The sequence below is a fragment of the Acyrthosiphon pisum genome, chromosome A2 (assembly GCF_005508785.2).
Source record: "Acyrthosiphon pisum isolate AL4f chromosome A2, pea_aphid_22Mar2018_4r6ur, whole genome shotgun sequence".
NCBI lineage: Eukaryota > Metazoa > Arthropoda > Insecta > Hemiptera > Aphididae > Acyrthosiphon > Acyrthosiphon pisum.
Window position 1 is genome coordinate 109744012 of NC_042495.1, and position 21169 is coordinate 109765180.

Genomic DNA, 21169 nt, shown 5'->3' on the forward strand with positions numbered 1-21169 from the left:
ATAATGGTCGTGTATTTTTTATGGTCGTTAAAAAGGTTAACGAGCATGATATTCACAGAAACCCATAGAAAATAGTTACGTGCAACAAGAAACATCATGTTTTATTCTTGAGTATTTCCCGAGGGTTAAAAAGAAACCAATTTTAATATAAAGAACATCTATTAATATTTATATAAATAATTTCAATCATAAATGTAGTCAATCAAAATAAAACACGAGGAAAAATCTGTAAATCAAATTCGACCCTATGACTTAATTTACAAAGTATAAAATAATTCTAGTTCAAAATTAGTAACATGGGTACTTTCAATTTATTTTCATTGTCCATGAAATATACCTATAAATATTTATAAATAATAATATATTTATATTACTAACGTGAAAAAATAGAAAAAAATTAAGTTGCGTCAGTCAATAAATAGAATTTTTAAGTTGTTTTGCGTCACTGATACAATATTATCAAATGAAAAACCTTAACTTGAAATAAATGGTTTGTAGCTATGTATTAATTACATTCACCAACACACAACATACATAATTTACATTTCGTTAATAACATTGTTCATTACTCTTCTAATTTAAAATTTACATTTCTATTGTCACTGCATATTTTATATGATACCTAATCGTATTTTCTATTATCATATTCTAACTAAAGCCTACCACAGTCTAGAAATTATATTAGTGTTTTTGGAGCAAGTCGTTCATTATTAATCTTCAACAATCAAAATTTTAAATATAATTGATGTGCATTATTCAATATTCTTGTACCTAATTTAGTTGCAACTGTTTAAAAATAGAACTAGTAACTAGAACATATATAGGTACATGAAGTTTATTAGATAACATAATGTGAGATAATAATATTATATGGACACATAAAAAACTTACAAAATAAAAATATTGTAATTTATCTATTATATACTAAAATACACCCTGCAGTTAACACGAGCATTAACAGAATAACCTAAACAGTCCAAGTAGATACGATTTACTTTTTACGACGCGCAATTTATAATCCTCGCTATTGAAAAAATATATGCAAATATCGATAGTTTTATTTTTAAATAGTGATTTATTTACAAAATATTGTAAATAATCAGTGTAAGTTGTGGATTGCAATCAACGACATGGATCCTTGTACCTAACAAGTATAGGTTTAAAAAAAATATCATCCAATATAAAAATTAAAAATGCTACGCAATTACTACCAAGTATTAATATAAGTATTTAAAATATATTAAATAACTATTGTATAAAACATATTGTGAATGTAAGTAGTAGTTTTAATGAGTTTTAAGTTATTATAATCATAATTATTAAAGATCAATAATTTAATCTTTATTTTAACTTGTTTTTTGTCCATGGGCTCACATAAAACTTTTAATATAGGTACATTATAAAACACAATTATACAAACAAAATGATCAATTATATATACAAATTAATTTACCACAATAGTTATTGGCAAGTTAAATCGATACATATCGAAAGAAAAATTAGTAATATTTCTTAAAAGCCTTTCAAAGAAAACTACGTATATATACATCGACTGTAGAACCCCAACAATAAAATATAATGATGATAAATACTATAGATACATGCATCATTATGCGCAAATTATATGTTATTATAATAATACATTGAAAAAATATAGATACATTATGATAATATGACATTGTAGAATAATAAATAATAAATGAGATTTAGAATTACAAAAATGTTCTCTTGGCTTCGATACATTTTTCGAGTATTTAATAAATCTTCTATTATATTCAAACGGTAAATATATAATAAATATAACTTAGATTAACGTAGTTTAAAACAAATTCAGCTACAGAAATTTGTTCAAAATTTATTACTATATTTTCAATTAAAGTTTGTAATCGAGGAAGCACTTATACTAAACAATTAGTAAAGTTACACGTGGAAAAAGAATGTCATAACTCGGCCCCCTCACTTAGCCCACAACATTTGGGTAAGTTATAACTTCGAAATAGTTTTCCTTAAAGAAGGTTACATTCCAAGTTCTATAACCAGTGGTTTTCGCGAACATAAATTACACCCTCGGTATTCAGTTAATTTTAGCAATTCAATTTATGTTCACGATATTATTTAATAGTTCTGGAACGCCTGCCTGTGAGTTGCCTAGCACAACCTATCCTGTCCTAGATCTTTTCGTATTTATACCTTGAATTTACAACTCTAATTGCAATTGTTGACGCTAAACGACAAACATAGACTAATATAAGTACCTCATTCCTACCATACGCACTATTAATGCAATTAAGGTTTAGCACAGTTTCTTAACAACCTATACGTAAGTATATACACGAAATCTAAAACGTTCTGAAATGCTATATACATACAGAAAGTGAAATGGTAGAAATTACAGTAAATTTTATACTCGTGAAACTCTCCAATTAACTATTTTGTAGATCTTTGAATCTTTGATAATGTTGTATGTTATATACCTACGTATATATTGCGGTAGTAATAATTGTATTTAAGTTAAAACTATGGAGCATAATATAATATTTAAACAAGAAATGTGTAACTATAAAAGTAACATGGAATATTTTGAACGTATGTTCTTGAATTTTATTCGGGTTTCTATTATCGCATAAAGGAGTTTATTTGTTTTTAGAAAAATTCCAATTTTTTATTTTTTTACTACGTATCAAGAGAACAAATTTACTGATTTTGAAATTTGTATTCATTCCATTTTTAACAGTCATCATAAAATTTTACAAATTGTAATTTCACATTATTTATTTGGATATCTATAATTTATATGTATAAATCTTTGTCCTATTATCTTTCGTTTAAAACAAACTACTATAGGTATAGCAATTAGAATTATATTTTACAATATATTTTAAAAACCTAAAGGTATAGGATTATAGGAACAGTAGTGAATGAATATAATTAATTTAAAAAAAAAATAAAGATAATGAGGAGTGACAAAAAACTATGCTAAAACCTTCTTAAAGGTGTAACCGTTTGTTATTGTAACTGTCTCAAGTTTGATACTGCATGTTATTTATTCACATAATTACATACATGAATGAGATAACCAAATTATTAGCAAAAAAATTTTAAAGGCTCCGGATATCATACAAATTCTAAGTATTTAGAAACTGAGAACTTGTTAGAAAACATTCAATTTTAATTCAATATAAATGTCAAACCATAACCGAATAAATGTGAAATTACTAATTAGGTAATGTAAAAGTTATTTTAATTATTTATGGAAAATTGTCCAATTATTATTTGTAAATATTATACAGAACTGAACTGCATTATCATATTTTAATATTTTAGAGACGTGTACATTATATTTATTGTATAAACCATGTTAGAAAGTGTACCTAACTATTATAAGTTATAAGTATTATAAGCCATTTGTGGTCTCAGATGTGTTATGGCTAAATGTTCGGGGTACTTTATAATGACCCGTTGGCGATGTATCCGACCCTTTATTTTAGTACCCAGCCAATATAATCAATTTATGACTAATTAACTAGGTACCCAGAAAATTACTCGAGAAGAGTACAAGACTGATTAGTGTACTAAATTGTAATAAAACATTAGGTAATATTTTAACATACAGTTTGAATTAAGAAAATTAAAATTTTAAATTTATCAACTTCTAAATTATTGCAAAACCATTTCGATAATATTACTTTTATTTCACTATCATAATACACATATTATTGTAGTATAAAGTGTAGATGTGTAGTGTCTACGTCATATACCTACTGCTAATAATTACTTTGCTACTTAGGTAACACAATGATTTAACCGCAAAGAATAAATGCGTATTATGGTTATACGTCAACGAACTTAATTTACTATGTGTACACGATTACACGACTGTTAATTAAAAAGTAGGTATATGTACGTAGTATAATAATATATTCCGTATATTTAATCATTATGAATTCACTACTTAGTATGGTATTATTAACCAGCTGTGTAATATTAGTATAATATGCCTATATATATATTATGTATATTAGTAATATTATTACTATAAACCGGCCTCAAAATTGATGATAATATTTCTATGATAAGAGATATAATGTAGTGGGACATTGTTTCCGAGATGCATATCAACTAGATAACAGCTCTTTTGGGGAGTACTGAGAACGTGCAGCCACAAATAATGATTTTGCACGGATGGTCGGCAACCGAGAGAGGTTTAACGGATCGCTGCTCTCGGTTATCCTAAGTAAATGGAATCATCATCATCATCATACCCATCTCTTTGGCCGTTAGCTAACACGCGGATTTGACAAGGGTTGTGCGGCGACCAGGAACGATGGGAGGGCTAAAGGTAAAAGGATAGACCCGGTAAAATATCGGTTTCAACAATGCTCCTGGCGACAGAGATTTATAATGTTTTATCGAATACGAGCGTTTCGAATATATCAGAAACCATTTCCAGGTATACCTATATAAAGTCCGGGCTTTTAGAATTATGCATAATTTATGATAACGAGATAAGCTATATATTATGTATAAGTAATAAAGTGGCGTCAGCCTGGATAATATTCGAGGACGAACAGACACACAGACGCACTGATACAAAGACACGCAGACACACATACGCACAGACACACAATCACAAGCGTACACACTTGCCCACACACACGCACACGCGCTCGCGCACCCGTTGCCATGCAAGTACCCGTGGACAAAAATTATGTGGGAAAAAAAAGTAAAAACAGGAACGTCACGTAGAGGCTTATAACCTTTTCCCCTCTAACTTTTTGAGTACAATATAATTTCATTACACACAGTATTTTTTTTTTTTTTTTCATAATGTTATGTATATATTATTTTTTTTTCGGTCACCACTATAATATATCTCCACACGCCACAAATGTGATTTCATATAATATATTTATTTGACAATTTCGCATTTGTTTAGTATAACGTTATCTAAAAACATGTTAACTATTTATTATCAAATCTAAAAATCTGTGCACACCGATCAGCTGTGACCAATTCAAGATAGGAATTGATAACGTTTAGTAAAATAATTTTATTTGAAAAATAATAAATAGGAACTGAATACATTCAAATCAGAATATAATATTATTACCATTCACCCATTTCCGTTGTCAGTCACATATTTTATCCTCCTACTTACTAAAGAAAGATATTACGACATAGATAACATGATCAGAAATATTTTAAAAATTTCACAAATGTTGTTGAGTTTAGTATGAGTTAATTTGTATTAATAAATATTTCACAATGATGTTAGGTAAAAAAAACTAAAAAATATATCATTTAACGTAGGTATGTTAATAGCTATAAGTTTGACGTTTGTTGGATGGTAGACCACGGTCGTTTTCAGTCACCATATCACGCAGTCATGAATTTATAACAAGGGGGCTACCACTATCAAAACTCTCTCACCAATCCAAGTTTTTATATGTTGTTGGCATATTGTATTAGTTAATAATTTAATTACTCTTGGAAGCGTATAGTAATACGTATATTTAAATTAAAGCGTATAGTAATATTATAATTATTTATTTAAAAAAAATGTTCTTAAAAATTATACATATTTAATTATTGTAATTTATCAAACTCGGCGTATCGACTGGTTGTCTTCTTTTAATAAATATAAATCAACGCATTATAATGAATTACTACAGTATAACATTATCCAATAATAAAGTTATTATGTATACTAGAAATATTATGATATTCTTGATAAAATATTACAAACAGTTCAAAGGCAGCTAGTCTAGACTCAAAAATCATTCAAATGTTTTTTTTTTTTACCGAACGTCTAAAAAAAAAACAATATATTGTGGTTACGCGCAGTGTGCTGGAGTATTCGATTCGTTCGCCACAATATATTTTCGAAAGACTCGATCCAACAGAAATATCAGTATATAACCATGGTTATAAATCATCGCATCTATATGATAGTATTACATGTTTAATATAATAAGGTATGATTATATACAGAAATAGTTTGCGCTTAATCAGAGGGGAACGTATATATGTCTAACAACAGACGAGACATTTGTCGAAACTGAAACAATATTATTATTACTACTACCCTAGTATTATTAATTCATAACAATTTCTATAATAATATCATATTATAGTAGCTACCTACTGGTTGTGTAGCGCGTAACCATATATCGATACCAATATAATAAGCTGTAAATACATATACATTAACGTATAATATGGGTAGACGTTATTAGGTACCTTGTAATTATTTAGAGGGTAGTCAAAACTATGTTTGCATAAATTAATCGATATGGTAGATTCGAAAACAGTCGAATCAGAAAAAAATTAATGTTATTACTTATTATGCATATAAATCAACGATGTATTATAACTCTATATTATGGTCATAAATATTTATATTAACTCTACCTACAAAATAGCTATTATAATTACATTTTTAACTTAATTAAAAATGTAATTATATATTTTTTCACGTACATTTTTAGTATTAAGTGTACATTTACACACAATCCGACCATTTTATAATATAATATTGTGTACAGCGTGTAGGAAGGTGGTAGTAATATGTAATATTTTCACCAAAGTATAACATGCAAGGTTTCTGAACAATGTATCCCTAAATTAAATTTTAGAGAAAAGATAAATTAATTTTAAAGATAATTAATTAAGTATGTATAAAGTAAAAAACCAAAGGATTACGCAAAACTTATATAGAATATGTTTACTGACGCGTGTATTTAGTTTTGGTAGTTGGAAAACTCAGTCATGTAAAACGGTATTATAATAATATAACATAAATAGTTTAAAACACGTTTGATTTTAACATGTTACGTTTTAAGGAGAGCAGCCGATGATTATTATAATAAAAAACACAATGACAACCATTTGTGTGCGTGCCGAATCGATTTGTGCAATCGATTCGTTTTACGTTGTCGCTCCAAACGGAATGGATCCACATAAACAGTTTTCGTGATATTGTGTACATATACGTGCCATCGCGACCGCCAACTTTCGGGGCGGTCTACACTTATTAATATATAATACCTGGCAAATTTTTCATCGCACGCAAAAGGTCACGAGCCACCACCACTGATTCATCAGAAATTTACCACCAGTCGTACACGTCCGATATGTGTACATATAATTTGGGGCATATTATTATAATATTATATTGCGTAACCTTGTGAGTAGTGGCCAACGGAATATAATATAATATTATTATTATTATTATTATTATTTTTGTCGATAATTTATTCGTTCCGAATTCTATTACGATAAAATACAAAATAACTAATTCGTAAAAAGTCAAAGCATTGAATAATAAATTATATAAAAAAAAAGTCAATAATAAATACTTGTAACTATTATTATATTATAATAAAAGGTAATATTACATTTATCTATATGTACATGCAAATAAGCTATATTATAAAATAAAGATACTAGTTAATAGAGGTTGGCATGGTATGATTACGTCTACGGCCTTTATATACCATTTTATTAAGGAAATTATGACGATTCATCGTCATCCTCTCTAACCACACACGAATATTAGGATCGTTAACCACCGAGTACAATATTATGAAAATATAAAAAGAGGACCACACAAACTTATCTTTGTACACTATATATAAACCAATAATATTGAAGCCGAAAAACTTTGTCACTCTTTTTGGCATTATAGTATTGATAGAAGTTAAAGCTTTGTGGATACTTTTAAAAATTAAATTTAAACTGAAACTGATAATACGTTAAACTGACACAGCGATTAAAATCTCGTTGATTGTTATTACTATTTATTATAACACTAATTATCAGTTCACTCGCGTTAATTTTGTCTAATCACAAATGGGCTATGCGCGCAGTATACATATATGTATAGGTGTTTAATTTTTCGCAGCCATTGATTTATGCGTAGGTCGACGATAATATAATTTATTTGACGTGGAAATTAAACCACTCAATCATTCCACGTCGTTCTCGATTGGAAATTTGTCGTGTTTCGAATAAAATTATTGGGCGCCAGAGAGCTTTTTCGCAGCAGCAATACGATAACAACAACAACAATAATAATGGCAATATAACGTTGTCGGGGGAGTTTTTGAAATTAACGGTACGCTCCAGCAATTAATACCTTCAGTGTTTTCCAATGGGAGGAGAATACGTTTCGGAATTTCCGTTGGCCAAAACAAACGGTTCGACGATTGCGATCGATTTTTAAACTTGTTCGTCGCCTCTCGACTGGGGGCCCCCTCCCTTGCCACATCTACAACAACCGCTCTTCAGACCACCATACCCTTCGTATCCCTTCCCCTAGACCAGTCAACCACCACCTCTCGACCACGTTGCCTACAACGCCCCCCCCCCCGAACGAACACCGTCGCACGATTTACATCCGGCTACCACTTTTCGGGTCATGGCTGCCATCGTATATATAATATTATGTATATATATATACATATATCGAAATAATATAATATATCATTATAAGCGACGTTTCCACAGAGGCAACACGCGCCCGTTGCTCCCGACAGCACGTCAAATGAATATACTCGTATAATAAATTTGCAGTCGGCCAAACACCTCCGACGCAACCACCAAATCGGCGTACAGCACACACCCTCCCGCGCATCCCCTCCAAACAATACCGTGGCTATCCGTCGCAGGCCTCCGTTACCGCAAATTATACGACCGATATTTTTTATTTTTATTTTTTTTTTAATTGCCGTATTGTGTTATGATTTTTATCATGATTTACCTTTGTTTTCGCGGACAACGGTATATTTTCGTAATAATATTAAGTCTGGTGGTACGGTCGGTATAATATGAAAATGTGCAAAAAAAAATAGTATAAATAAAATATTACCAAGGTAAATATTATTTTATCGGGATTTCGATCGTAAAGCGTGTCGATAAACGGAAAACTATGATATTAATATCAAACAATAAACTATAGCCGGATGGTAATTATTATAAGTAATGATGATATTAATGCGCTCGAAATATAAATTATAAAACAAATAAGTTCTATGTTTTACCGAAAGGTTAGTTTTTAGTTACGAATGTGAAACTGAATTATTGAATAAACATGTTTTTATGTTAAAATACTACAATTATGGACCGCATTTCATTTGACTAAATTAAAAAAGTTATTATTCATGACGAGATAATCAACAACAATATTATGTAATACTATCAATAAATTATTTATTAATTTAGTTATACTACTATTACATGTTCGTGTTTACAAGTTATATAGATATTTTAAGGTTTATTATTCGTTTACAGTAAATTAATTTTAGCATTTAAAATAAAAATAAAAAAAAACAATAATAATCGAATATTTGATATTATAATTAAGTTGTGTTTTGTTGAAGAATCATAAGCAAAACTTTTGATTTCTGTTATATGAATATTAATATTGAAATTAAATGAACCATATACACTTCAAACTTTTCAAAATGAATTCTTATTTTTGCGTGGTAAAACTTTGTTTTGTCATTATGAACCATAGTTTTAAGTATACATTTATTATATTTATTAAGATAATAATCACAAATTTAGAGTGTAGAACTTTAAAACTACTTTGTGATTTTAATATAGTATCAAAACACTAAAGAAATATAAAATATTACAATTTGTAGTGTAGTTTGTGAAAAAATATATAATAAAGCTATATGTATGTTAATACTATACAGTCAAAGGCCATGGTTAAAATATCCAAAAATTAATGACGTCACTGAGCAGACTAAAAAGTCACGAAGAAATTTTCAACATATTTCATAGAATAGATATTAAGACAAAATCATCATAAAGTTTAAAATAAAAATATTCTGATGGAAAATACACAAATCCAAACGGTATTACTACAACAATTGGAACGATTTTGAGAAACCTGTTATATTAAAATCATCAACATTTTAATTTTTAAGGGCCAGTTGCACCGTCTACGGTTAAACTTCGATTAAGCTTAATCAGCTGATAACAGATATTTAACCGGGCAAATTCGGCCGATTAAACTCCGGTTAACTTTAATCAGAGACGGTGCAACTGGCCCTAAGAATGTTATTTTCAACGATATATACATTATATTATATTTAATATTAACGTTCCCTGAATTTATAATTTAAATGTAATTCAGATGCAAATGGTTTATCAAAATTATCACAAAAATAGTTTCCATAAATACTTCATACCAGAAAAACTATTAATTTTCATATCTAACAAAATGATCTTATTGAATAATATTTGAAGCAGTACGAAAAATTATTTCGAATGCAAATCACAATTTTTTAAAGTCGATTACCTTGAAATTAATAGGAAGATAAAAATGGGCGATTTCGTGATTTTTCAAATGTTCCTTGACAATCTAGAGCATCCAGACAGGTCTTTCATGACAAAAACATGAATTGCATAAATTAAACTTATTCATTACAAAATATAATGAGATTTTTGAACTGAAAAAAAATGAAAAAGGTATTTCTACTATCATTTATCGTTATAAATTATTTATTTATGTATAAAGTCGGTATTCTTCTTAATATTTTATTTTCTTGAAATAAATGCATTAATCCATTTTAGAGAATTGAATAAACATTATTTAAATAATAATTAATTATGAATAATAATAATTCTTAATTTCATCGATTTAATTACCTATTACATTACTAGCATTTTTTTCGACGGTGGATTAAAATAGTAAAATAGTGAAATAATCAGAATTTATATTATATTAGTAAATTTGTGAATACATAACACACACTTAAATATACGTAATACAATAATAAACGCATGTTTAGAATATCTTATATAGTTATATGTATATTAATAAAAACAATTTTAATAAGTATTTATTTATTTATTTATTTTAATAAGTCGAAATTGCATCACGTTGTGAGCTTGAAGTACGATAAGACCTATTTATAGAGAAAAATATAATTTCATAACTATTTTTAATGCATATAATAATATATAATATTGTCAATAAACTTTTCTAATATAAATAAAACTCAAACACTTAGGTCATTTGTCGTTATAATAATAATAATAATAATAATAATAACACATGAAAAATTATTTTTTATGTTTTATTATATTAAATAGGAATCACAGGCCAAAAAAGGTATTCTAAGTTGTTATTGTTTAATTTATATAAATAACATGGTTTTTATCACCTTTTATGACATTATTTTTAAACAAATTAGTAAACTAATATTTATAATGAATACATTTTTCTACACTTATTTAAATAGTACAAATATATGCATAGATACACCTTATTGAATTTGGGAAATCTAAGTACAACACTGTCAGATGACCTGTTTTTCTAGCATCTTATGATTTATGAGACGTACTATAATATTGTTAAAATAATGTAAAAATGTTTAATAGTAAAATTATGGTAACACGGCGCATTGTATAGGCAAATCAGCTACACCACATTATCATTGGCCGTATTATAAGAATCAATTGTTATTGTTATCAGTATTATTATATTATTATTTTCCTCATAACAGTATTATAATACCTAGGCATATCGTATATATACCTCATTCTTTATTTCCAGAAAAAAATAACAACAATGTACGACCCTCTAATTAGCGCGTTGAAATTTTGTCACGGCGATGATTGGTAAGCGTTGGCGGAGTGGTGTAGTCAGAGTGACGTGGAAGCATCCGACGCAGATTTCGCGTATTTCTCAGAGACGGCATGCACGGTGTGGTGCGAAACATACTAATAAAAAAAAAGCTAATAATAATAATATAATGTAATTATTATTACATACTGACGATGATAATAATCTACGGCAATACGCCGTCACCGTCGGTTTTCCGATAGAAAACCACCCGCCAGATAATCGACGAACGGCCACCATAACGTACTCACTACACATCGATCACCGTCGTTCGCCGGGCACGGCTGCTGCGCGATCTCGGGTTTTTTTCCGGGGATTTTATACGCGATACGTGACTGACGTTTTTTATGTGCCCCATTTCTATATATATATATATATAATAATAATGATATAATAATAATATATAGAGTATAGACACTCGGCTCTAAGTATAAATAATAGATATCGTACGAAATGCGTATTGATGAAAAGTGACGGGCGTGTGTATCATGACATATATATATTATATACATATAAATATACACCTATATAATATTGTATTATTTAGACGTTCGTTTTCGTAATAGACAAATATTCATGATATAATATATGCACGTAAACGTCCCCTAGTCCATCCGGAATTCCTACTACATGAGTTGTATATTATTATTATTATTATTATTATTAATATTATTATTACTGTACAACGATAAAATGTAATAAAGAAAAAATATAGACAGAGCCCCATTGCTGTTCAATATGTATCACTCCGCTAACCATTCGGCGGGAGCATCTGATGCGTTTCAATTTTTGCAACTCGCTATAAAGGCGTCATGATATTATCACTATAATATGTATTATATTAATATTATTATGATATATATTTTTTTTTCATAGTTTCATTTTTATTTGAAGATTCACTCGAAACAGCAGTGGCCATTGGGAGTCGTTCACAAATATTCGTTTTCATATAGATAATACCTACATAATACATTCACGTTTATACATTTATTATTATTATATTATTATGTTGTTCCGTAAATATCTTATTCTAGTGTAATTTTTTTTTAACTCTGAAATGTCTAACGTGAGTCTACCCAGGTCTCGTTTGTGGTTCGATTTTTTTTTTTTGTTTATTAGTATTATTTTATCACTTTAAGTAAGCTTAATTTAAGTGTTGTATTTCATAATATTACGTGAGGGTTAAAGTCCTATTAAAGATAAATAATTTTTTATTTCCCTACCTATACATTTACATTAGTTTCCACAAGTTTTGCAATAATTGCACTAAAGTGTGAGTAAATACAGTGTTTTTGATTAAATATTTACCAATGCTAAACAAACTTCCAATACTAATTCCTATTTAAGACCAAATTATCAAAATAGTTTTTAGTAATATTTGTTATTATATTAATATGTTTTTCACAATATGGATTTATTAAATCACATCTTTTTTAAATATTGGTCACTCGTTATACCAGTCAATAAATCATTAGTTGTGTATTGTAATAGTAATAATACTATATTTTCCTATATATTTTAAGTATCTTACGGTTTTGAGTTTAAACAGTCAAAGTATGGAGTAGAACAATTTTTAATTTTCCACTTATGTTATTTTTATTGTTATGGGTATTGTTATAGGTAAGTAGGTACTTTGAACCAATTAAAAACTTTTTATTTTTTATCAAACACAAAAGAATACCGAAATGATGAGTTTGAACTGTTAAAAGAATCATGCTATGTAGGTATTTGATTATAATACTGGTGTGCATAAGTGTTGTATATTTTTTTACAAAAAAAAATAAGTACTGAATTAATTTATCTATGCTATTTCAATAACTTTTCATATTTCTCCAATTCCAATAAGCTTTAAAGTCTTTCACTCTATTCCTTTGAACAACCTTTTTAAGTGCAATAACTAGCACAAAATAAAAATGTACATGAATGCAAGAAATACAAGAACACAATTTAGGTCCCTGGAAATGGTCCCAGGAAAACCATCCCGAAATACCATCATGGACCACAGAATAAATCGCGAGGGTCTGCACGGTGCAATATTGTGATTACAATAATTATTATTGTTATAATTTCACCTACCTAGGTACTATTAACATTTATATGTACTTTGTGTTCCGAAATAGTTAGGTAACTTTTTTCTTTTTTACTTATCAATCGTTATACGTGGAAAACTTTAAAATATTAGAGCGCCGTACTGTGCATCACGCACTCCCATTATAAGCAATACGTATTTATATAATATAATTTATATCAAATATAATATTATCTAAACGTATACATTTTATCTATAATTTGAATTTGTTAATATTTTTCTTCACTATTAATCGTTAATATTTTACGTCCTAGCAAGTTCACACGCACATGTTTCATCAAAAGTTAAGACTATAATATTATTATAATGGCGTTGCACGCCGATAATAATATTTTTGAACAATATTATAATCAGTCATGTGGGTTCTAAGCGAAAAACTCTTTTTAAGGTTTCACAATTGTGTAATTTCTCAGAAAAGCAATAGTAACGACAATAACGACTAAGGAGGAAATCATTTAAAAATAGGTGATTATACTTTTCCATTCGGTCTGTGCTACACGTGCCGATAAATATAAAACGAAAAACCTACGTGATGTCTGGTTTTTTCGCTGTATAGATGTTTAGAAAAGAATGTGAACACAATGAGTTAGGTTTTATGGTATGAAAAATTTGAAAAAAAACGAAATTTCCACATTATTGTCTCATTATATACCGTGTATAGCTGGAATAAATCATAATTACGACCAATTAATAAACATTAATAGTACCTATACAGTATTAAGTATAAATTAATATTATGCATATACTATGTGTGTATGTAATATTCTAATATGTATGTATATTGTATGTACTACATATGTGTGTATAGTAACAATGGAATATTTCGTATAATGTTAAATGTATATCGTAATAAAAGAACGAGGTTAGGGATCAGGAGAAAAATTAATCGACGAGATTTTTGTTTTCGCATGGCCAAAATAATACAGTCGCCAAAGAAAAGAAACGCGTATTCCAAAAAATTCGTTTAGACACCTCAACGGTATTATATTTTCATATAATATATATTATATTTCTAGTCTATTATCCGCCTTTACGACGCAGTCAAATGCCAGTGGCGGAATAATAAACAACATTTTTATTTACCGGAAACATAAACATTTTATTATTATAATTATATTCTCTCGCCGTACAAAATGTAACATGCATGTATAGTTCCATATTATATTAATTTATATTCGTTATAACATTTCTCGATTATTTACATTTAATTAACGAACGGTATATTATTTAATTGAAAAACAAATCAAAATAAAACAACAATAATTTTTACGGTAGGTATGTCGGAAAAAAACATTACAAATAATTGTCAACCCTATTTAATTGTTCATATATAAATTCTTCGTACGCTGAACATTGACTATAGGTACTACATAATATTATCGACACGAAATAAAACTAACCTAACCAAGATATAAAATGAATCGTTTTATTTCAGTTTTGGTTTTAATAAAATGTCAAGGGTTTTAGAATCTATTAAATGCGTATGTAACATATATTCAAACATTCCTTTCTGGTCTAACCTTTATTCGGTAGACCAATACACTGTAATTATTCAGAAAAAATGTCTTATGCGTTTAATACGATTAAAGATCTCTGTTAACTTGGGTAAACGTAGTAATTTCCAATTAGACATTATACGGCGAGCATCAATTATCTAGAGAGACGTCTGTGCCAAAACTATGCCAATCAGACAATTTGACAGGTCTCCCTTAAGTTCTCCCGCATATGAAGACGTTCCATCGTGGCCTCGTAATCTTCGGAGATATGGTTCGGCTTCACGTTTCACGCGGGCCATTATTATTAATCCTTCAAACTTTACAATATGTGACCCACCATAACCCACATGGTGAAAACGATAATAATTTTATCGTTTAGCCATCAGTACCTAAGCGCGTATGTTCATCCGTCTTGTAATATTATGTAATGGCTAATAGAACGACAATAAAAAAAAATTTAATAATGGATTTTTTCTCAATGACGATTTCCAATTCAGTTTTTTGATATTAATTGTGGATTGTTTACGACCATTCTATCTATACGCATAGGCCAAACCTAATCGATTCGGAAAACCACTGGGCGAATAAAGACTGGACACAATAAGAAGAAAAATATCGATTCGGAAATATTAACCTGAAACGACCGAAACCGGTTCAAGATGATAAAACATTGCTCTTGGTAAATATATTATTTAAGTGACGCCTGCTGCGTGGTCTCAACAATTCGCCTAAAAAGCCACAAAATTTTTCTTCGTACCATCTTTCATATTTTGTATTTTTCCGGAAAAATACGCGTCAACGTGTATTATACCAGTGGGTTTATACCACCCCTATCACATCACAACATTTTGGCGCTCTTAGACAAACATCTACTTTGCGCCTTTAATATTAGACTCGTATATTATGTAGGTACCTATACGTTAATCTATGCGCGGGTTCGGTGCCAACTCAATGTCAAAACTATATGTACCGGAATAATAATAATCTCTCGGGGCACCACCACCCTCCTTACATCCCTCAGTCATATCGCCGCCAACGTGAGGGGAGGTGGTAGTGAATATTTTCGTGTGCGAAAGACGCGTGTACACGGGGAGGTACGCGCTGTCCACAAGTCCGTATTAATTATTATAATATACGGGACGAGTGTTGGTTCGGCTTTGCATTCAGATGGTCGGCGGAGGGTACTGTATATACCTAGGCACGTATATTATATTATGTAAATATAACTTCGATCGCGGCTGCTGCAGTCCACCCGAAGTTGCTGTCGTGTTTCAATTTCGATTCGAACACTGATAATTTATAACAAATAAAAATAAAATATATATATTTGTATACAACCAATTGTCGCAATGTTGTTATTTATTGGCATAATAGGTAGGTAGGTATAACCTATCACATCGTTCGATCGGGACTATCGACATTCCGAACTTTGTTGCATCGTTACCCTGTCACCGAATACCCCGCGAATGGATGAAAAACATAAATATTATGAGGTCTATATAATATATTTTTATTGCCCATAGCAATATCGTAAAACAGTGAATTGCATTTATATGGGTTAACCCGCTTATACCGGAAATATGGCTGCATGACACGACGGCCCGATGAAATGCTTATTCCTACAATAATACTTCTGATGTTTACTGTTTGGCATTAAATATAAAATAAAATTTCGTTTCTGCAATGTTACACAACGAGAGAAAAACTTTGAAATCACTTATAGCACCTATTTCTTCTGTGTGGTATTCAAAATAATTTATTTGAGCATATACTTCTCCGAAAATTTAGATAAGTATATTACAATCGGAGTGTAAAATATTATGACGTGATACCTATGGTGATTATGGGTTCCAGAAATTCCTAAGTGGGTTGGGTTATATGTGTATAATATATTTAATTTAAAAACATGTTTTTGTTCCCCACATAATCTTAACTAGACCCGTGTAATTACGACTACAATAATATAGGTATATAATCCTAAAATGTCTGCGTTTCTTCTAGCCGACTGTATGGAATATGGTAGTCAGAAAAAAAACCACGGAAAATAATCCGCAAGAAAAATAAGCCACGGAAAAAAAAGTCAAATAAATACATAAAAAAATAAAATAAAATTATAAAATTATAATTTTTAATTTTGAACATAGTTGGTCATAAATTTAAAGTTTATGAAAAAATTCCAATTTATTTATTTAAAAATGTCAGTTATTGTCAATAATTATATTATTAATTTTATAATAATAGCAATAACTAGTATTCTACAGTAAAGATTTTTTTTGTGTGTGTCTGTCATCGGCTTTTTTGTGGTAGTAAAAGATTTACACCTAGGTATGTAGAATGTATATACTTTGTATAGGGTGATTCTTTTCTAAATGTACATGTTGCAGTATGAACTATCCTTATATATATAAAAGAACAGGCCTTTGTCATGTTTTAATTTTGTGACTACATTAATTAATATTTTTCCAATTTTTTTTCACAGAGTTGTTCCAAATACCTTCCTGAGTGTCACCAAGTCAGCCGATTTTTCATTTTTTTTTGTCGGAGGGGAGGGAGAAGGGAATCTATATATTATATACCTAATATCCAAATACCACTGACTCACTGATCACTGTATCTAAAAAACTACTCAACGGACGAACTTGAAATTTGAATAGAAGTTCTTCTTTCACGTGCAATAAAAAAGAATTTTCCGAAATTCGAATTTTAAAGAGGTGCTCAAACAGGGACATTAATGTTCACATTGGAAATCGTATTTTTTTCCCATTTGTTACAGTCAACAGTAGAAATTAGTGATTATTTATTATCGGTTGCCATTTGTTATTTGGGAAGATCAGGTACAAGCTTGCATCAAATCAAATTATTGAACATTTCCTACCAAGTTGATTGGTGAAATAGTTGCCATTTGTCCGCGATCCGCGGTTACTAGGGTGGGTGAGTTGCACGTACTGTAGGCTGCAGCAAGTTACACTCATAATATATTATATTATTAACATTTATATTACTCAAACCATTGTTTTTTAATCACGTTTGTACCACCGTAATATGCCGCACTGCAGGACAATAATTTTTAGATGACCCCAGTTTTACATCTGTATATTTTCGTATACGGAATATTTTTCTTTTATTTCAACACAACAGCCAGTCAATTATTGTGCAGTATTTATAATATTATAGATAAATCATATACAACGATAGATACCTACCCATTACGTTACATTTTTACCACGTGATTTTTTGATTTTTAGATTTACCGAAGTTTAAACGATAAAAGTAAAACCCAATATAATTATTTCAAAGTGTGTTCTCCGTCAATCTTCACCCTGCTGTCTCTTGTCTAAACTAAAATTTAAATAAAACTCAAAAATCGCTACTTATGATTAAAAATTAAAAAAAGTTTTGACTTTTGTAGAAATATCCGACATAATATTGTTTTATGTACCTATAACACAGTCTAAATGTAAAGGCTAATGGCCACAGAAAAAAAATTGTCGAAAACACAAAAAGTATCTAGGATAATGGTAGTGTTCTGCGTTAAAAATAACGTGTTTAAAATAATCACCCCGCATTCGGTAAACTTCTATTAGTTATTATATATTATCGTCGTTATATAACATAAACGCTGCGCGTAAAACCAGATATTTCCGAAAAATGTTTTTGTTTTTATCGCCGGTGATAAAATATCTTCTTTGACTTGGCCGCTTCTCCCCACACATACGCACAACCGTTCGTATAGTCACCGACCGTAACTCATCGCATTCTCTAAGTTTGTCTTATTGGTTTTTATATAAGTACCTACCTAATAAAACCGATACATTCAAATAATATGTCTACACAATAATGTCTGTCAGTCCAGTGGCCATAGATTTTAATAACTTTACCTGCCCGCAGTTATGCTCATACGTTGGAAATGTATAATAAATTATGTAGGTGTTCAACGTATAATAATATATTATGTACCTACATACGCGTATTACGCAGTTTATGTAATATATATATATACACCGTGAAAATCTATACCTATTATGATTTATGATTATGATAATATACTCTCTGTACTCGGACATGATAGTTTTCATCACGTTTATATAATATTATTTCCACAACGTATTTTTGTTTTATTTTATCACCCACCAGCGCGTTATTATATGTAACCTAACGTAGGTACTATATATATGTTTATCATACAAATCATTCGGTCAAGGGGCCTTAGTCGACTAGGTGAGATGGGTAAGCTTTCGAAAAATTTTTTTCATACAAATATCATTATACGAAAACGTAAACATGGGCGTCGGTCGTTGCAACATAATATTATTATGTCGTCAAGTGTCCAACGACGTAATGACCGCCACGTACAAAACGGTGCACATCCCTATCGTATGATACGGAACACGTTTTGCAGGTACATCAACGACATAACTTCAGTTAGACTTCTATAATAAAGATCTAGATGTCCAAACGGTCGATGGCCGTATTCTAAAACTGCAATCTCTGATGATAAGCTACAACCTCCAAAGTCATCATACAGTTGTTATTGAATTACGTTCGGAACTTTGGATGTTATTACAATCACTATTTCGCAAGAATATAATTTGTAATACGACACCAATAACATTAATTGTTATATTTATTCGTGTATAAAACGGGTTTGCACCCAAATTTATGTGATACAAATGACAATGATATGATGTATAATATGTTAATAATATTATAACATTAAGTGTGAGCTTAATAATTAACTGACAACTGGGTGGGTTTAGAGAGAGGGGACCTCATTTAATAATTTAATTATTCAATTAATTGATTTGATATATAATTAGTTGAGCACAGAGGAATGTGAAAAGGAGTTTTATGGCGAGTAAGCCATGAAGGGACTTTAAAATTAACAAATAAAAGAAGAGAAGTAAAATCTATAGTCGAAAATATAAAATTTATTAGGAAGGAATTTATGAAAGTAAGTATACGATCAGCTAAAGATGATAATTTAAGTTAAGTTATTATAGGGTGGTAGTCATGAGGAGGGCAGGAAATTTTTAAAGTGTAATTTCCTATTAACGCGTTTAAGTTTACGAATATATAAGCACAATGAGGATTCAAAGCCACAGAGTTGCATTCAAAAATCAGTCCGACGAAAGAGCTCAAAACAGAGATTTAAACGAATTGGCAAGCTTAAATTTACTAAAAACTATTTTAATGAACCCTAGTAGCTTATAAGCCAAGCATGTAATGTTGTTAATGTGTGGCCGCAGAGATAGGGAAAGAACGAATATGAAGCCTAAGCTACGTTTACAGTAAACTAATAGGAGTTCAGTTTCATTAATTACGTAGATGACAACTATTGGAGACCGACCTCTGGTGAAGGACATAGAACGTCATTTATCAATATTGAGTGCCAAACCAAGTATTTCAGCCCAGCCGACAAGTAAATTAAGTTTGCTTTTAAGAAGTACACGGTGTTCTAATAAGTTAAGACTCATAAACAATAATTGTATGTCATCTGCTAAATATAGTATGCGGCAGTGTTGGCGCTCAGACTTACAGTAACAAAGGGAAATAGGAAAAAAAAATTGCAAAATTGCATAGGCAATAGATGATTTTCTTGAGGTGCACCACAAGTAGCTATAAAGGGATCCGAAACGTCTCACCAAAAAGTTTTATTCACTGAGGCCTGAGTATTAAAAAAGATTCAAATGGTATTGGACGAGGGTCTTCAAATACAGAAGATTTCATACAGTATACAGATAAGGAAACTGTGATTTACTACAGAATCGAATGACTTGGAAAAATCAATAATAATTTTATTTTTATTTACAGTACGGTCGTACGGAACGACACCTTTATATAAATATAAACAAATATTATAAGATGCTTTATGAAACGAGGCTCAATTTTAGAGGGAGAAAGGAGGTTCAGTATTGGCAATGCGCATAAGACAGATGGTTGGAGAGT

At 29.7% G+C, this 21169-nt stretch overlaps 1 protein-coding gene across 1 annotated transcript in view; it reads right to left on the minus strand.

The window, feature by feature from the left end:
- The window catches only part of LOC100571910 (agrin), a 197134-nt gene that overhangs the window by 155744 nt on the left and 20221 nt on the right, over positions 1 to 21169 (minus strand). The gene's annotated exons all lie outside the window — the stretch shown is intronic.